We start from the raw sequence: 20,646 nt of genomic DNA, 5'->3' as shown, positions 1-20,646 counted from the left end.
CGTCTGTGTGTTTCAATATGCGTACATGTCAATAATATGTGCATAAATGTTGGTGTGTCTTCTTTCGTAAGTAATTGTGTGTGAGGTGTGTGTGCCCAATGCGTAGTCGGCATAAAACTACTTCGATGAACGGCTCCTGATGATAGCATGACTTCCACTCGCCAACTATGGGTTTCGCGAGATGTAGCTTGTTGTCGGCACAACGATCCCATTCGCGTTGCCATTTTACTGTTAAGGCATTTCTAATTGAACGGATGCTATCTTTATATGGGAGGGTTGTGTTTGTAATGTCTTTGTGCGCTGCCACCAATGCATATCTATCAGCTGCTTCATTACCCGGTATCCCAACGTGGCTTGGGACCCAGGAGAAATGAATTGACCTCCCGTATTCGTTAAGAGCCGCCATGTTTAAAATGTCTCCAATCAGGGGTTCACACTCAGATTTCAGATGTAGAGCCTTCAGTGTGTATATGAGAAGAAACTGTGTATATGACTGCATTTTTGTGTTTATCAGCGATAATCTTTTTAACAACCCATATAGCGAAAACTTCGGCCGTGAAAACAGAGGTGTGTTGTGGCAATCGAATACTTTTTTTCCCAATTTTCCGTTACGACCCCCACACCCACGTGTTCTTTCGTTTTAGAGCCATCAGTGTAATATTGCATGTTATTTTGATATTTGTCCCGAAGTGCACAGAATTCTTGTGGAATGTGTTCGCATGGGGTGTCTTTCTTCTTTAAATGTGTCAATGTCCAGTCACATAACGGTTCAAAATCGTTCCACAGGGGCAAACGCTGTGGCTTTCTGGCAACCCGGAGGACTTCGCAAGGAATGTCATAATCCCGAACGTATTTCTCATATCGCAGGACAAGCGGTTTAATCATGTTCGGTTTATTTTTATAGTGTAGGCGTGAGTTCCATTGTGTGAGAATGTTGCAGCATATGTGTTGCGTTGATGACTGAATTCTTAGTACGTAGGAAAAAGTGAGCAATGCTCTGCGCTGCTGTAAGGAGGGTTCATTACACTCAACGTATAAACTTTGAAAAGGTGAAGTTCTGTAGGCACCACTTCCCAGTCGCAGTCCAAGGTTATGTACTGGATCAAGTCTGATGTGGGACTGTCTGGCTGGGCCGTAAACAGTGGAGCCGTAGTCTAAAAGGCTACGAACAAGAGACCGGTAGATACGTGAAAGACACGTTCGGTCGGAACCCCAGTGCTCATGAGATAAAACTTTCAGGATATTCAATGCTTTATTTGCCTTAATTTTTAGCGTTTTAATGTGGGCTAGGAAGTTTAGTTTTTCGTCAAAGATTACTCCCAAGAATTCATATTCTTGTTATACCGGCAGCGCGACATCATTCAATTTTACATCCGGGTCGAAGTACAACCCTAACTTTTGCGAAAAAAGGACTGTAACAGTTTTCTGAGTAGAGAAGCGGAAGCCATTTTTCTCAGCCCACTCCATTAGTTTATTTATTGTTATCTGGAGCTGCCTTTCACATGCCTGTAAGTTTGAGGCGCGGCACGCTATTTGCAGATCATCGACATATATGGAGTGCATAACAGAGGTGGGAATGACTTTGTTGACAGAGTTCATTTTCACTATAAAGAGTGTTGTGCTAAGTATGCAACCTTGTGGGACGCTGTTTTCCTGAATAAATGTGCACGAGAACACATTGCCTAGACGGATTTAGAATGTTCTGTTGGACATAAAATCAGCGAGACAGTTTAGCATTTTGCCATGGATTCCTAACGCGGCGAGGTCAAGTAAGATTCCAAATCTCCACATGGTGTCGTACGCTTTTTCTAGGTCGAAGAACACTGCCAGGCAGTGCTGTTTGTGTTAAATGCTTCACCTATTTCGTGTTCAAGTCGGACAAGGTGGTCTGTCGTTGAACATCCTTTTTTATATCCGCACTGGTGAAAATCAATGGAGTTCCGTTTATCAAGTGTGAAGGTTAACCTCGCATTTACGACACTTTCGTACGATTTCGCCAAACAGCTTGTCAGGGCAATGGGTCGAAAGCTACTTGGGGATGTCGGGGATTTTCCCATTTTTAAAAAAGGCACAACTATTGCGTTTTTCCAACTTTTTGGCATGCTTCCGGATTTAAATACTTTGTTAAAAAATTTAAGGAGAGCATCTACAGATGCTTGGGACAGGTGTGCGAGCATAGAATAATGGATCCGGTCAGGACCTACTGCAGTTTTTTTGCCAGCACAGAGAACCCTGTTAAGTTCTTGTACCGTGAATGGAGAGTTGTATTCATCCCTTGACATACAGGCAGTTGGTAGCTTCTCCTTTTCTGCTGACAGTTTGTATTTTAAGAACGTGTTTGAATAATTAGCCGAGCTAGAGATGTTATAAAAATGTTCCCCAAGTATATTAGCTTGTTCTTGTAGTGTTGTCTGAGTGCCTGAAGGTGTAAGTATGGGTATCGTGTATGATGAGTAGTCCCCCTTAAACTTCCTGACCTGTTCCCACATCCTTTTGGATGTGACGGTGCTATTAATTGTAGAAACATATTTTTGCCAGGAAGATCTTTCTGCCTGTCTCCGGATATATATGGTGCTTTCGCTTTGGCTTGTTTAAAATTTAGAAGGTTGTTATATGTTTGGTAGCTGCGTAAGATTCTCCAGGTCTTATTTTGCTCCTTTTTTGCTACGGTGCATTCACATGACCACCAAGGATTAAGCTTTTTCCAAACAATGCCGGAAGATTGCGGAATGGCCTTTTCAGCTGCAGAAATAATACAGTTAGTAAATTTTTCATTAATTTCGTCAATGCGCAGCCGCGGAAGGACAAGACCGTCCTGTACACGCCCTTGGCAAGGAAGGCACACTTCCTCGCAGCATCACGTGACGCGATTGCCGCCTTCCTTGCCGGGGTACCAGGGACTCATCGTGTGCGGCCGAACCTTCGGCGGAACGTCGTGGCCGTCGACGCGCTGCCCGGCACGGACCTCTCGGCGCTGCTCGCGGTCTGGATGATCTGCAACGTTCCCGTCAAGGCGAAGGCACACATCATCGACTCCTGCACGGGCACATTGTTCAACATGGACCTGGCCATCATTGAGGGGCTCGAGTTGAGGGCGCCTGTGCTCGTGGTCGCCAGGTTCGGCGACGTTGCGACCCTCTGCTTCACGGGCAGCGACGTGCCGGAGGAGGTTTACCTCTTTCGGCAGCGCCGAATCGTACGCCCGCAGCTTTCCCGGCCACTGCAGTGCGGTCGATGCGGGCTTTTCGGTCACGCGGACCTGCTCGCGCGACCCGCACTGCCTCCAATGCGCAGGGTCGCACACAACGAGTGCCTGCACGTCGGAGCGGACCCGCTGCATCAATTGCCGGGGCCCGCACGCATCGACGGAGCCACGCTGGCCTAACTGGCAGCTAGAGCGACAGGTGGCGAGCATACTCGAGAGAACCAGTCCGCGCATTACGCGCCGACAAGCCCTGGTTCTCACGAGGAGCAGTGCCACTCCAGTATGAAGCCAGTCTTTTCAGATTCCCGCGATCGAGCTATCCTGAACATAATCGAACCTCCACGCCGCCCGTGATCTGCTCCCACGACAGCGCTCTCGAGCGTAGCCCTTTTTAGGGCTCCCAAGGGAGCAGACACAGTCGGAGGCCCCAGCGTCCAGGGCTTTCTTCCAGCCGCTGAGGATGTCCGACTCCTACAACCCAAGGCCGGGGCCACGCGGCCCTACCTCAGTGCACTCGCCGGCGCTCAAGCTGCTTCTCGCAGAAGCGAGAAGCCAGTTTTGCGCCCCAGCCGCCAATGAGGACCAGCCTTCCGAGGCTGTCCCATCCCCGGGGTTCCTGCGGTCGGGCACTTGCAGGGACACTGCACCAGCGGCAGCACAGCGTTGACGACGCGGCCGCGCTGCCCCAGACAATGCGGACGCCTGCGGAGACACCACCAGCACAGAGAGTGACGACGAGACTGCTAGCTCGCGCCGCTCCAGCAGATGCCCGCCTTCCTGCTCCTACTCGTCGGCCGACGACAGCAGCAGCAAGGACAGCCAGCTGACCCTGGCCACGGAGTCAACGCCAAGCCGTTCCCTGTCGCCCAGCCCACGAGGAGAGAGCGCCGGCGACTCCGCTGAACCCGAGCGAAGCGTTGACACCGTGGCGGCCGAGCCTACAAGCGTGGCGGACGAGCACCCGGCACCCCATCTCGCCCGCATCGAGGCCGAGGCGAGCATGCACGCGGCGGCGAACGATGCTCCGGAGAGCAGCCCCAGCACGCAGGCACCGACCAACAGCGCCACGACGCATGCGCGGAAAGACGCCCCGCCTCCAGCCGCACAGCCTCTTCTCCCCGGCGTGAAGCAGCCGGGCAAGAAAAAAAAAAACAACAGGCGCAAGCGCAGCAATATCAACTCGGAAAGGCGTGCTCACAGTAGAGACACGGCCGCTCAGGGTCGATTTACGCTCGAGCCGCCCACCGCCGCAAGCCCCACCGCACGCTTGCGGTCGCGCGAAAGATTGCACGTATCCAGCACTTGTGCACAAATTACCATTTACACTGTGTGCACAGTGTATACCTTACATATTGTAAGCCGAAATTTGTGCACAAGTGTTTGATACGTGCAATCTTTCGCGCGACCACACGCGTGCGGTGCGGCTTGCGGCGATGGGCGGCTCGAGCGTAAATCGGCCCTCAATGGAAACGCACTTGGTGCGGCCCGTCGCGTCGCGCCGGTTTTACTGGGCGAGGGCGTGATGCGAGAGTTTCCGCCGTCGGGGCGCCACTGCTCCGGGACGCTTTGCAGGAGGAAGAGTGCCCAAGCGCCGCAGAGCCAGTGGGTCTCACGCGTCGCAGCGGGTTTCTTTATGATATACGACTGCCCTACTGGATCTGCGCACGTGTGTGATCATGTACGGTGTGAACAGACGTTAGCACAGACAGTGCCATGCCGCGCAACTACTGTGTGCCGCTGTGCAACACCAACGCAAGATCCGACGATACGATATTATGAATTTCCGTGCGATCCTCAACGGCGGGCAGCATGGTTGAAGAACATGGTTTCGCCATGTTTGGCGAAAACAGCCGTTAAACTTCCCATTCAGGATGGTGAAACTTGTCTTGCCAGCTGCCATCTCATCTGCAGCCAGTGAGCTCTCGAGTGAGCTTGAATTCACCTATGTGGAGTGAGCTAGTAGCTGACAGAGTTAGCACCAATTGCGTATACCTGGCCGGCTACGTTGCACGTGCATGTGAGAAAAAGGTGCAGTTCTACAAGTTAAAAAAATTGGATTAGCCATGCATTCTTTTGTCCTTTGTTTAAGCGACTAATTCACACACACACACACATATATATATATATATATATATATATATATATATATATATATATATATATATATATATATATATATATATATATATGTTGAGATATGTCTGTGGCTGATTTCATTACGAATATATCAGATTATGTTCTTTTAGTACCGTTTTTCAAGCTAAATTTTTATGCTTGTCTTCAGGTGGCTTGTAATTCCTGCAAACTCCTTTTTCAAGCAGCGAGACTAGCTGAAGCAATTTATAGATTGATCTGTAACGTTGATGATGGATGGCTAAGGTACCCAACAATAGAAGCAGTTGGCCTGTGTAAGCTTGTATGCACCTTCGTCACCAAGGTCATGAAGTGCTCAGACGTGAGACGAACCAGCAGGCTATTAACACCTTGATGTCAGCACTACTTCCTCATTTCACACAATTTCCGGCGCTGACTTGTGAAAAAGAGGATCGCAACCACGCTGAGGACCTCTGCAATGTATTTTTGAGCAAGCTCATAAGACCATTGTTGACGAACTGGGCTAGCAGCCTGAATTCGACAGTGGAAAAAATTTTGCTTACACATAAACCTCTCTTGAGGAAAGTTCTGCGCTTGTAACGCTTTCAGATTCTGTGCACATGACCTTTGAAATGAAAAGAAAAACTGGACTCGACCTTCTGGCTTCATTGTTTTCTTTCCGACCATTGATGTAGGCTAGTAGTGCCCATTTGCAAAATATTTCCCGCATATACCCGTGAACCGGCTGAACTATAATGCAGTACATTTCTGCATGTCCAGAAACGTAAAACAGCGTTAGTCATCGGCTCTAATTGTGGACCAGACTGATCAGAGTCCGGACTTAAAACAAGCATTTTTATGCTAACCAACTAATTATATGCAACAAGTTAATATAGCGGATAACCGGCTTCGTGTGAGTCGAACCCTCGAAGAAGCACACCTAACATAGGTGAGTTCCGACACAAACTGTCGCTGACAACTGCAGCGATGCTGACGTACTACTATCAGTAGCAAATCGCCAGTTGACATTACCATTCATATTATGTGAAACGCCGCTACATAGCTCTGTATCGGAACAAATCAAGCGCTGACCACGCGGCCGCGGCGGGCTGAGCACAGCTCTCCCCCCGCAACTGTCCCGGAGCAGTGGCGCTGCGGTGGTGGTGATGGGAACTAGGCGCGTCACGCCTCTCCTGGCCGACGCGACGGGCCGCACCAAGTGCGTTCCATTGAGCGGCTGTGGTAGAGAGCTTTAGCTTGTCCGGAAAGCCGCCCCATTAGCGTTGGGGCGTTTTACCGGGTGCGAACTGCGCATGCGCATGACTTTACCGGATACCGTATTGCGTTACTGGATTGCCGGATCCCGGTACCGTCCGCTCCGACCCAGGTGGCCAGATTACCGCGTCTACACCGACGACCAAATAAGCCGAGTCAAGACAAGCCAAAAAAAAAAAAAGAACTACAAAATGGCTGCCCCTCCCGTCGTTCGTTCACGCAGGCGATTCATGTCGAGCGACGACATTATTATAGAAAAAGTGCTTGCAAAAACCCGTTCGACGATCCCGCGATATGGGGGAAGATCACCGAGAAACTTTGTGACCTCACACAAGTGGTTCGTAATGTACGAAGCGTGAGAAAGGCTGGACCTCCTCCTGGCGCAGTTCTTGCGGGAGGACATAAAAATCAGGAAGAAGTAAGTGTTCTAGACGTTTATTACATGTCGATATCCTAAGCTAACACGTTTCGGAAAAATTTTCTAAATGCGCCTGTTTGATTTACTAGATCAGGGACGGAGGAAGATTATGAGGTGGTGCACAGGCTGCTACAGCAGGTAGCAGACATGGCACGTGAGTGCAGCTACCGCCCGCCAAGATCAGCGGTGCGGAGCCACCGCGGCAATAAGGGCAGGCCTGTCTGCGCTGCTGCGAGCGCCGCACGGGCAAAGCAGCCCCAGCCCAGCACCCGCAAAACAGCTGCCATAGAGTGCTTCGCTGCCTCTTCTACTGATTGTGGTAGGAGACTTGTTACTTCACTTTTTCTTTTATTCTTCTTTGGGGAGAGGGGGGGCGGTGACGTGCATGAGCTGAGATGTTAGCACTCAACTCGATTGCTAAATACAATGCTGCATGCCCTTGTGCCATACCATATATATGTATTGCTATCTTTATTCATTTCACACCTAAGATTGGTCGCTATATGGCTTCCTGAAAGATTGCATTCAAGTATACATACTATGTTCATTTTATTTAGCCGTGTAGCTGCAGTTTTGAATCATGAGAGCCAAGTAATTACTGTAATCTAAATGCCCCAAGCCTGCTATTTTTTATGGGACTGCATTTTAAAATGTGTAAATCATGTAGAACTGTGCTGCTGCTTCCTCTTGAAAGTGCAGTTTTCTCTCACAATTTCTTTAGGCAAACATTTCACCACGCGCCTCCCTATGATTGAACTGTTGGGAACCAGTACAAGGAACCTGCATTGAGTGTTAGCAAAGCTACTGGTTTTGTTTTAAATTTTATGAAATTTTATGCTCTTTTCTATCTGTAGGGGAGAACAGCGACGTGCAGGTGTTCGAACAGGAGCCAGAAGAGGAGCCCGACGATCCTGGCAGGTGGGCCTCAAGTGGATGGCCTGCGTCGCCTGAGCCATGTTGTCGTATGTATGTAAAAGTACCTTATTCTCAGTGCATATGATAAAAGCTCAGTAAAATAGTACCGCTTGTACTCGTTTCTTCAAGTAATCTGTTACCTGTTGTCTTGAGGAAGACATTGTTAATGTGCTCATACAATGGGCGCCATTTCGTATGTTTCCGCAGAACTCATTTACTCTATCAGTATCCTGGTGCTTTGAATTGTCAATTAATTCTTCCTCATCTTGTCTTCTGGTTAGCTCAGTCGGTGGAGGAACTGTCCTAGAAAGGCATTAGTCCAAACGCGTAACGCAGAGCGTTTTTCGCGTGCCGCCTCCCGCACAAACCGGTTTTTCTCCCGCAGACACGCTGCTGTGCCGTCCGGCAGAGCGATGGGTCCGGTAACTATTTTTCCCGAGCCACTGACTTGAACACCCAATGGGGGCCGACCATGAACCATGACGTCGGTCCCAGTTCAGTGACCCCGTTGACGGAGGCTGTGCGCGTGCTGCAGGGCACTCGGCGGTTGCTTTGCCAGCATGAACATGCGCCTTGAGGATTTTGAGAGGATGCTGGGAATGTACTCGGTCCTACTCTTTTCTCTATGACAAGACGCATTGTGATTATAACGACACGGATGGCAAGACCAACCGATGGGAATTAATAGGATTGGAGTTCGGCCTAACTGGTAAGTTTATTTCGTTGTGGAGTGTCTAGTATACGGTGTCGACCCAAGTGTCTGTCAGCATGAGGAAAATATTTTCTGCAGCTTCCGAGGCATCATCAAAATTTAGGAATGCCAGGGACCATTGGCTTAAGCTCGTCAGCGCCACTGATGCCACATGTCGGAGTGGGGCACCTGGCAACGGCGGCAACGCCGCGAAAAAGTGGGCGCTCTTCCCCCTGATCGACGGCATGCTGCGAAGCACGCCGCACTACACCCGCAGGTTAGTATACTCACACCTTTGCTGGCATGTTTTACCTTTTCAGTGTGAATCTTTTCCTGACTTGGTGCCTAGCCACAGTGCTCCAAAAGTGCCTCTGCTACCCTTTTCGCAGTGGGAAGCAGAAGCAGTGATGCATGTTTCCTTTGCTTGCCCTACCCGAACTTTTTCAGTGCCATAGTTATTTCTCAACGTCCCGTACCGCTTCCTTACATGCGCACCTTTTCGCCTGCACTTTAGCAACGCGTGCTTAGCCCCAATATCATTGAAAAGCTAGCTAGAATTGGGTGCAATTGAGCACCGCCTCCGGGTCCCTTTGTGCTTGCGGCACTTTGCTTCGATACGCGTCCGCGTATGGCAGTTTATATGTATGGCAGTTTATATGTATGGCAGTTTATATGTATTATATGTATGTTTATATGCGTATGGCAGTTTATATAACATGTTCCTGAACATAATGCGAGGTGCGATTTTTAACATTCTTTGATACCTGCTGCGGAATATTGCAAATTCCATGTTCTCAGTTCGCGTAATCTGAAAGTTTAAGGCTTCTATCCCAGACAATGTTGCCTCACTGAGTGCTGTAAACACTTGTGCTTTTTTTTTCACCTCAGGACCATGACAAACATACCAAATAAAACCGGGTATGTATGGTTATGAACTGCAGCTGAGATTTACATGCATGCTTGAGCACTAAAATGTTCTAGCCTGGCGTCTGTTATGCAGACAATCACCAGGGCCGAGTCAGCCAAGTTGCAGCAGGTTTGCTACCCCAGAAAAGTAGGCATTATTGTCTGTCTGTTTGGCTGGCAAACGTATGCACTTATGTCGAGCTTCTGATTGTATTTTGAGCAGCGTTGAGGCAAGGTGAGAGGGCATTTCATTGTTTCATGCAGTACTGACACAAGCCAGAACTATCTAGACATGGAGCTTCTGGAAATGTAAGTACACACTCAATAAGCACGTGTGAACAGTTATACACTACAGATTCGGATATTTTTGTACCTTTGAGATGATAAACCGTACATTTGTGTTTCTCAGTATGTTTTCAGGCAGTGTTGGTACAAGGAGAGTACAAATAATATTATGTTTCAATGCATTTATTTGATGCAGTACTGACATAAACAGCCAGAGCCCTGCAGAAGCTCTTCTCGCATTGTACGACGACACAGTTGTCAACTCAGATGGCAACAGCAGTTAAGCATCTACCATCCCTTTTACTGACATTTACAGTAAGTGATATATATCAGAAAGTTCGGAAGTGCATTGTTTGTCACACAGCCCAGCACCTGCTCAAAACCGGCGGCCATCGCCTCTTAGCCTTGCACCAGCTGAGACTGATCTACTTGGGCAATACACACCGCCGGCCAGGTAGACAAGCAAGCAAACTTTGCCATGTAGTCATTTCTGGACTTGTTTTTGTGCTTTTTCTTCTCAAGGCAGTCCAAAGGAACACCTTCCCGAGGGCCACCTTCGGTATGTACTTGCAAGTTTCATGCTTCCCAACATAAGAGAGATTTAAAAAATGGCGTGAGACAATGCAGTTTTCATCATTTTGCAGAAGGAGGAAGAGGACAGAGGACAATATTGAAGATTGAATCGAAGATTACGCATGCGCCGACCAACAGCGCCACGACGCATGCGCGGGACGCCGCCCCGCCTCCAGCCTCGCAACCCATCCTCCGCGAAGCAGCCGGGCAAGAAAAAAAAAAAGGAAAGCGCAACACTACGCGCTCGGCGACGACCACCATCGCTGCAACCACCGGTTCAGAGGACAGCGGCGGAGTCGGTCGCGCACGGGGCTACCCACGCTGGGGAGACCCAACCCCCAACTGGCGTACCGTCAAGCGCTCCTGCTGCTGCAAAAGGCACCGGACCAGCCGCGGAAGGACGAGAGACCGTCCTGTACAGGCCCTTGGCAAGGAAGGCACACTTCCTCACAGCATTGCGTGACGCGATTGCCGCCTTCCTTGCCGGAGTACCAGGGACGCATCGGGTGCGGCCCAATCTTCGGCGAAACGTTGTGGCCGTCGACGCGCTGCCCGGCACGGACCTCTCAGCGCTGCTCTCCGTCCGGGTGATTTGCGATGTACCCGTCAGGGTGAAGGCACTCATCGCCGACTCCTGCACGGGCACGCTGTTCAACGTCGACCCGGCGATCGATGGGCCTGCCATCATTGAGGGGCTCGAGTCCCGGGTGCCCGTACTCGCTGTCACAAGGAGCGGCGACGTGGCAACCATTCGATTTGCTGGCAGCGATGTGCCGGACGAGGCCTACCTCTTCAAGCAGCGCCGCAACGTACGCCCGCAGTTGCTCCGGCCGTTGCAGTGCGGTCGATGTGGGCTCTTCGGCCACGCCACACTGACCTGCTTCCGCGACCCACGCTGTCTCCAGTGCGCAGGGTAGCACCCGACGAGCGCCTGCACATCAAAGCGGACCCGCTGCATCAATTGCTGGGGACCGCACGCGTCAACAGAGCCACGCTGCCCCAACTGGCAGCTCGAGCGACGGGTGGCAAGCATACTCACGAGAACCGTTCCGTGCATTATGCGCCGACAAGCCCTGGTTCTCGCGAGGAGCAGTGCCCCTACAGCACGGAGCCAGCAGCCTGTCACCACCACTGGACAGCACGTTCCCGAGCCACGACCACTGCAGTCGGTTCAGCCGTGTCGATCCTTCTGCGACGTGCTGACCGGCAACACAGCCAGTCGCCGAGAGCAGTTCACCCAGCCCCGCAGCGCAACAACACCCGATGCACGTGACCTCGTCATAACGACGCTCGCGTCGGCATTGTGTGCACTATGAGAATCGGTACCTGCCGACTCACAAGCGCGTCACATGTGTGTGGCAGCTCTGGAAATGCATGACGCCCTGATCCAGCATGGTTAGCACACCAGTGGAGCAACGGCCACGCATCGTTCAATGGAACGTTCGTTCAATGCGCCGCCGATATCCAGAGCTCGCGGATGGGGCTCTTTCGGACGGATGCGACGTGCTTGCTTTCGAAGAAACCCATGTCCACCCGGGAGAGCTCAATCTGCCAGGCTTCGTCTGCTACCACAGTGCTACTAGCTGCGAGCAGGCATCATGCACGGCCATTCCATATACTGATCCTGCTCACCCGGCTCGGCGATGCGATCGTCCATTCCATGCGATCTCGCGCATCACTTTACGTACGCGCTGGGCTCCCTCAGGCCGTGGTTAGCGTGGCGGTGACCGTGCGAGTCGGAACAACCGACACGTGCGTCACGAGTGTTTACGCGTGCTGCGGCGGCCGCGTTGTGTGCGGGGATTTGGGGAGGGCGTGGGGATGGAGCCATACCGACAGCAGCGGCCGGGACCTGCTAGACGCCATCCAACAGCCGGGACTGCTTATAGCCAACACGGGCTGTGTTACTTTCGCCCGTCGCAGCAACGAGGGAAGTGTGTTGGACCTCTCGCTAGTGTCGGAGCGCTGCCATTACGTCTGACGCTGCAGCTCCGACATGCGAGGATCTACCACTACCCAATCCATCTCGAGCCCCGCCATGCCGCCCACCTGCCGACGCGTGCTTACAGTGTAGTGAATTGGCCGCGATTCCGGGAACTGTGTGCTAGTGCCAGTCTCGGAGTGCGGCCTGTTTTTCGAGCACATCGCACGGTGTGCGCGTGCTGCGTCAACTCGTTGTGTAGTGCCGGCCGGGACGCCCGTGCCCGACATGAAGCAGCTGAACGTCTGTGCTGCGCGTTGCAGAACCGAGCGGATAGCGCTGCGCCCTGGCAAGCGCGAGCATTGGACGGTCTACAACCGGCTCGACGCGGTATGCCATCGCCATGCAAAGCGGCGCTGCAACACCAGCTGGTCGCTGGAAAGAGCGTGCGCCCGATCGAGTCCGTGGCGCATCCTTAGGGCGCCACGGATCCTTCTTTCTTGCAAAGCGAGGTGCGTTTGCTTGGAAGAGTTTTCATGGTTTCCTGTCAGTTCGTCTGTCCAGTGCTGTCTGTAGAGAAGGGGCAAGGGGGAAACACCTAAAACATGTAATGTGGGATGAGGACCTAAATCTCCCTTGCCCCTCGTCACCACCACGCCACCCTCCACCTCTCCAATAGTTCCGCCGCTGTCCTTCGCATAAAAAGGATGTGCTGCAGTACCCAACAGTGCCTCCCACTTGACTTTTCTTTAGCGTGATGGTAATTTGTACGGGGGAGGATGAGTCTGATGGCAGAGTCCAGGCAGGAAAGGAAAGAAGACATCACACGTGCTTTTGTCTACGTTTCATGGGGTATGGAATGTTTACTGTTCGGGCTAGGGTTGTGGAAGAGTGAAAGGGGAAGTTGGAAAGCTGGACACAAAGGCCTGTCTCCAGGGCCCATTCCTGCCTAGTGGCTGTGCACCCTCGCGCGCGCTTAACGGAGAAAGTAGGTCAGACTGGCCGCCGAACTTTCCAGAAAGAAGTAGAAAAAGATGGCTCAGAGGCGACGGAGAGCTCTCCATCGCCTCTGAGCCGTCTCCTGGCAGCAGTTGTGCTGCCAGGAGACAAGCTAGTGAAAGGACTGCGTTTTGCCCGTCTGAAGCGTCTCTTTGCGCTCCTAAGCAAGAAAAACGTAAGCTAGGGAGTAGTGCTCTTCTTGCTGCTTTCCATTTTTTTCACCAACTGTGAAGTGAGAGAAAAAAACAACATAGTATGTGATTTACTTCAATGCTGTTGGTTAGCTCCAAAGGTGAGAGAGGCTTATCCCAAAAGCAGCTTTTTTTTTCACATCATACATTGTTTACTTTTAGTCACAAGCAGTACATTAACTTGCTCTAGTCGTTTGTTCCTCTCCCTTGTGGTGAAGGCTGGTTAATTTTGTTGTGTATTTATAGGCCTCAAAATTTCATATAAACATAGTTTAAGCATTTAATTCACCCACATAGATGGTTCTGTTTTGCAAAAAGTAATGCACTCTATTCGCCCTTCTTTGCTCAGTGCTAGCAGATCGGTATATATATCTACACCTGAGCAGAAATCTAGTATTGCAGTTATTAAATAGCATCAATTGTGATATGTTTGTCATTTCACACAGTTGTGCTTCGATGACTATATGGGAGGTCTCATGGATGTTATTTTTGTATCAGATCTTGTTGAACAAAAAACTTGTAATAAAGAATTTCGTACCTGAGAGTACTCCAACTTATTTCTTGAGAATGTTCACAGAATATTAAACAGAACAGCTTATTACGAAGGCCAGGCACATAGTTAGGAAGCGAAATAATGACATTGCCTTCAAATACGTTAAAACAACTCATTGTCACCATATTATTGCCAGCAGTGCTTTGAAGTATGCTTTTGGTCACCTGAACTAAATTATTGTAGCCAACCTACAATAATCATGCATATGTTGCTTCCCCAAGTGTCTTTCTTCATTGAGTGTGTACTTGAGGTAATTTTGTGCCTTTGGAAGATTGATTTTTAATAAATGGCGGCTTTTCTGCCCAAGTAATACTCTATGAACTGGAGGTATTTTTGGCTTCCACATATTTTGGAGGGACATTAACTCAGAGGCAGTACGTGCTAGAAACCTACAGCTGAGTTATATTGGCAGTCAAGCAGCAATTGTACCCCAAAGGCTATGTTAAATTTGGGGGTTACGTCAGCTATTTATTCAGATGTCTTTATTGTGATTGCGCTGCATTTTTATAGCTAACCTATAAAATCTATCACTGTGTCATGATTCAAAATGTTCTGCATCTCGAATGGGGCCAACATTGTGGCGCCTGTCAGTTGCCTCCGATTTCTTCTCACCACAGATTGTCATGCAGAAGTTTGAAATTAAAGGCTCTCTTCAAAGCTTTAATCAAGGTGAGAACATATCAGTGAACTGGCAGGCATGAGAATATCGGCCCAATTCAAGATGCAAATATCTTGTAGTGAAATATTTTAAATTTTCTAGGTTGGCTATCACAAGGTTAACCCAAGCTGCCTAGGAAAATTACAAAGTGATGGAAGAAAAGAGACTGAAGAAACAGACTGAAGAGGGGGACAGGAAAAGGCGACTGCCGATTTCCCCCAGTGGGTCAGCCTGGAGGTGCTGTCTACGTGAAGCAGAGGCCAAAGAGGTGTGTTGCCTCCACCGGGGGGCCTTAACGGTCTAAGCACCCGGCATCGGCTCGACACCCAGGATCCCCCTTTCCCCGGACACGGCTAAGCCGCCCATGGCTACACGCGGGAGGGTCCAACCCTTGTGTGCTCGGGTACGTGGTGTCGCAAGCACCAAACGCCTGCTGACGCAGACGCCCGTGCCGGAGTTTTGTAAAGGAATACATAATACTATAAACAGAAGCCGTTTGTTTTATTTGTAGCACAGCATACAGATACATTTTCTTCCCCTTGTGATGTGCACAACGGTCGTGGACATAGCACAAGAATGAAACCGATGAACAAAAAATAGAAAACTGAAATTGCCGTGGCTACACTTATCACTTTGTATGTGAGCTAAACATCTGCAACATTAACCTTACCACCATAAACAACAAACATCCAGGAGAAAAACTCATTACTAGCACCATCTAAACTTACCGACCATCACGGGCGGCCCTGGCCTTTAGACTAGGTCTATATCTATGCGTGGTAGCTTTATGGTAGATGCTGTAGTCATAATAGTAATTTTACTAGTAGCTATTTTATTATATCTATATTATATCTATAGCACACTATAATTATATCCGTGGGGTCCGTGATTTGAGCTGAAAGTTTGTCGTTCGTTGTAAATGAGCGTTCCTCATGTGCCTCCAAACTTCTGCGCCTGCACGATGATCTGTGGCAAGTACGAAGCAATGTTTGCTTGCATACAGTACAAGGAAGACAAGGAACAAGCAGTGCTGCATGTGGAACTTATCAGAGATTTCCAACCACAAAGTAGAGATGACTTCAAGAAGGACAACGTGGTCACGGTATATTGATAGGCCTTTGGTGAACCTCTGCATGGGCACCGAGCTGAAGGTTGACCTGCTGGGGGCCATTCAAATTATCACGGACGCCTGGAGAGACGTGAAGCCGGATAGCGTGGCCAACTGCTTCTAGAAGGCAGGCTTCGTGACAGCCTAGCTTTCCGAAACCTGCAAAGATGGCGACGAGTTGTCCCTTTTCCCGGCTGCCGTTCCAGCCGAAGTGTCTGCTGATGATTTTGTGAACATTGACAGCAATGTTCAGGCTATTGCGAGCCTCACTGGCGAGGACATTGTAGCTGCAGTAGCAGGGACCCAGGCTGGCAGCTCGAGTGGCAATGAAGACCGTCCGGACGAGGGGGCGGCTACACACTCGTACTCCGCCGCTGAAGTGGCGGCAGGGTTCAGCTTGATTCGCTGCTGTTGCGGCAACATGAAAGGAACCGGGCTGTCGCACCTGAACAACCTTGATAAGATTGATGTCAGCGTCTTTAATTTCATTTCTAAGGTGAACAAGCAGGCCAACATAAGCGATTTTTGTTACACAAATAAAGCATTACGTTGGGCCGTGTGTGCAGAATGAATTGTCGTTAGTGCAGCATGAGCTGGCGGCTATGGAGCGCAGTGAGTCAGGAAAAAAGAACACTCTGCTTGATGCCATGCATTTTATTGCTAGATCGCGGAACGCAGTGTCGCAAAGCACAATCGCTAACTCGTTCAAGCACTGTGGCTTTAGCGAGAGACTGCCTTCTCTGCTGGGGATGCAACAACATAGATGCCACTCGAGAACGATGCAGACTTCGCCGACGAGAATGTTGCGATCTGTGGCAAGGTGTCGCTGGATGATGCCATCGAGGAGGCTTTGGCTAGTGCCGACACTGCTGCGACATCGGACAAGGACAACGACAACAACACAGATGCCATGCCTGTGCGCACCACATTCGCCGAAGTGCTACGGCACGTAGATGGCATCCGGAACTTCCTGTTTATGCGACGCCGCACAGGACCTCCCTTTGGATGTTGCCCAACTCGAGCGAAAGCTCTTGATTCACGGATCAAACAAGGCTTAAAAGAAACTTACCGCCTTTTTTTAAAAGTTTGCGTTAGCTGGCGGGAATCGCAGTAGTGGGCAGTGGAGTGCAGTAAAGGTTCGTTTGAATAACGCACGATTGGTACCTGTACTGCAGCATTAATTCTTATCGCATTTACTTTTCTCATAATTTTGGTTTCCAAGCCCTGCAGAGTATGCTAATAGTTTACGTTGAAGTTTCTCGTAAAGCTGTCGCGCGAGATAAGTAGTATTTTTGTAAGCATAATTTATGTTCAGATCTTATGCTTTTTCGCGGTCCCAAGAAAGTCGTATAATTGGAGTTCCACTGTATATATATATATAAGCCTTTTTGTGTAATGTGGAAAGTATGCACGATGCTCTGAACTCATTTCGACAAAAAGGTTTCAAGTGAATTGCATGAAAGTTCTTTTTTACTTAACAATTTAGAATCTAAGATTGCGATTGTGTATTCATTAACATATTTTTATAGATCAATCACCCTGTATCGGAATATGATTCATTGCACCTTTTCTTCACTGCAAATGTACCATTCATAAACTTTTCTGTTTTGCATTGTCTTGTAGGCAGTAAACTATAATTAAGCTCCAACTAGGCAATCAAGGAAGTTTTTTTGGTAGGCACTTTATGCCGCTGGTCTAATTCATTCCAGTGCACCATAGGCCAATTTTGATTACTATTAGTAATCATGAATATGTCAACTTATGTTGCTAGCTGACCACCAGCCCTGCAATATATTATTTTGCAGAGTCTGAAGGTGACGTCAAGTCATGACTTAAGAAGCGTAGACTCAGAGTAAAGTGTGTGTGCAACACTAAGTGAAGAGGTCAGTGACTGCAATGTTCCTTCAGAGGCAATTTACCTATTCTAGCAAGTGATTGATCAAATCTAACTGAAAATGTTTGACCAGTGTTTTGCTACTTGTCTTGTCTAGGAACAAAAACAAGATATGCAGATAAGCACGAGGATCTCTTGAAGATACTTGCAAAAAAAGAATAAAGCAGTGAGCAGCCTGCCATTGCGTAATGTTCATGAGGAAAAACACGACGCTTTGCTACGAAAAGTTGCAAAAATGGAGACTAAACTAGCAGCACAGGAAGAGGAGCTTGTGGAGGTTCGAGCTCTCAATAGAGGCCTACAACAAGAGCTGCTGAAGAAATTCACAGAAGGTAGGTATACAAGTTTTCCTGCAGTATATCATAAAGTGATGGCAGGCATCTGCGTACCTAAGCCTGTAAGTGTGGAACAAATCTTGAAGAAATATTGGTGTAAGAACGATTTAACAAGTTCATATACTATGCCAATATCTACACTTTTAGCTTAGATGGGGTCTGTTCAGTTTCTCATGCATCGGTGACTGTTCTCTACATTAGGAGACAATGGCAGCAGCCAAGCATGGCCCGCTCTGTGCAATGCCCACTGAAGACCACATGAAAATGGACCAGCCAGTTGCCTTTCCACCTGTTCAGCCAGCAGCACAGCTCCGAGCTAATGAGTCAGGTGCCAGCATGGTGAGGTGTTTACGATTTAGTTTTTTTTTTTCCCAGAAAAAGGCATGTTCCCCTTTCATTGTGCTGGCTTTCACAAAACATTTACATCTAAATTTGTTCCATGTGCAGCTTGCACAACATAGTGTGACCACGCCTATACACCAGAGACCAATTAACAACACATCAATGCTTCTGGTCAAGTCATTTTCACAGGCATTTCAGGAAACGTATGCGTCAAGGCTTCCAACCTAAGCAAGCCTCAGTGCTTCAATTATATGTGTTTGAGAACAGCTTCACAAAATAATTAATCTTTTGCTTAGTTATAAACCTTCGAATTGAGTACTGAGCATTTGGTGCAAAGTGAATATGACTTCTGTGCATTTTCTGTTGTCCAGATTGACATTGGACAGGGCCTGGGTGTGCCAGCAGAGACGTGGTGGCGAACACAGGCCCGTGAAAAAGACTCCATGTTTGTGAAGGACCTGCTTGCGGCAGTCTGGGAGCCAGCCCAGTTGCAAGGCTGATCTCTTCTGGGTAGCCACAACTTACTTTTCACAGCCCTAAATGTACTGTTTGAATTTTCTCAATACATGCTACTTTCTGCCAGGGATGCATTGTCCTAAGTTCCCAGACCATCCAAGGAGCTTTTGACACCATAGAAGGTGTCTGTCATGCAAGGCAACTACACATCTATTAACATATACCCCATTTATTCAGTGTGCCTATGCATGGTGTGGTGCTTTGACACAGCAGCAACTGTAACCCCCCTATGTAATGCCCGGAATGGGCCTTTAAGGTATGGTAATAAAACAAACAATCAGGTTTCCACTTTCCAGTCAGTCTACAAGGTGCACCCCATCCCTCCTCCTTACATATTGCCCTTTTCCTGAAAAATTTAAGTAGACCAGTCACACGTTACAGTTGGCAAGATGAAATTCCTTCCATAAATGGTAAATTTCTGAAGTTTGTAGGAGATGTGTTTATTTAAACTCCGCTTTATAATTTCTTCTAAATGCCATTTGTCTCGATGGCTTTGTGAAATGATTTAAGGGTGCCATTGCTTGTGTCATGTTGTTTTTGTGTCAGTTACTCATTTAAAGTACCCTGCTAAGGAAGCTAAAATGTCTACAATTGAGAATGTTTATTCTGCTACAAGAGCTCCTACAAGAAGCCATTGACTTTTCCACAACTGAAAATGCAATGTAAAATTTTCATTACTCAGCAGGTACCCAAAGCAAACTCTTATTCATTCTTTTGTTTCATTCCTTGAAATTAATCTTTACTGCATTACATTTTTAACTACCTCTGTTTGTTTTTAATCATTTAAATGCATGTTTTGACAGGCTGCTTCAAGCGTCGCTTGGAGAAGCAAGGTTTCCTGAGAGCGTGGTGACAATGCTATTGAAGCGGATCAACCACTATGTGGGCGATAAAATTGCCGACATTGATAGAACAGCAAAAGGCATACTGATTAGAACAGTTTTCTTGCGTTCATGTTTTGCTGCTTGAACCTTAAGGTACGGACACACTGGCGGCAAAACACGCGCGGCACGCCAGCGCGCCGCGTGCCGCAAAACCTGCCGCGGAGGCGGTTTGGTCTACCGCGCAGAGGATAGGTCGAGGAGCCATTTTTGGCGACTTGCCACGTGCCGCGAACCAATGAGAGACACCCGGGCTTTCTCCTAAGCGCCACCTCTTGGCTACTGCCAAAGTTAACCTCCAGCGGCGGCGGCGGAACCACGATCGACGACCGAGCGCTCCGAGCCAGCCGCGACAAACAGCGCTAGTGCTTTCTCCTCGTGTGCATCCACATTGCAAAATTAATTTCAGCCGAGAGAACATGATGGAACAATTTCGGGAGACTCTTCGCGTGTTCCCCTTTTTGTATGATAAAACTCACCCGGAGTACAAAGATAAGGACGCCAAAATGAACCGGTGGGCGATTATCGGCAGAACATTCGATCTGACTGGTGAGTTGTTTTCATTCTTTATCTGAGCTTCCGCTGAATGTTCACGTCGGCAGGAATGTGCGGGGGTGAGCACACTTATTTAGAGTGCTCTAGCGGTATGCTGCAGAGCAAATGATGTGGAATCTCGGTTTCCTACGAGCATGGTGATTTTGCCTGAGCAGTTCGCATGTCGTATCAGGCTGCACGCTTCGTACAGCGCTGCTTGAGCACTCAAGCAAGTTGCTCATCTTTTCATTTTGCAACCTTTCTTGGTGATAAACAGTGGCATTTCTGTAGGACTGCAAGCAGCCGCAAAATTTAAAAATGTGAAAGATTGTTGGCTTAAAATTGTGTCGGC

The sequence above is a fragment of the Dermacentor variabilis genome, chromosome 7 (assembly GCF_050947875.1).
Source record: "Dermacentor variabilis isolate Ectoservices chromosome 7, ASM5094787v1, whole genome shotgun sequence".
In the NCBI taxonomy this organism is placed as follows: domain Eukaryota; kingdom Metazoa; phylum Arthropoda; class Arachnida; order Ixodida; family Ixodidae; genus Dermacentor; species Dermacentor variabilis.
This window is presented reverse-complemented; position numbering follows the sequence as displayed.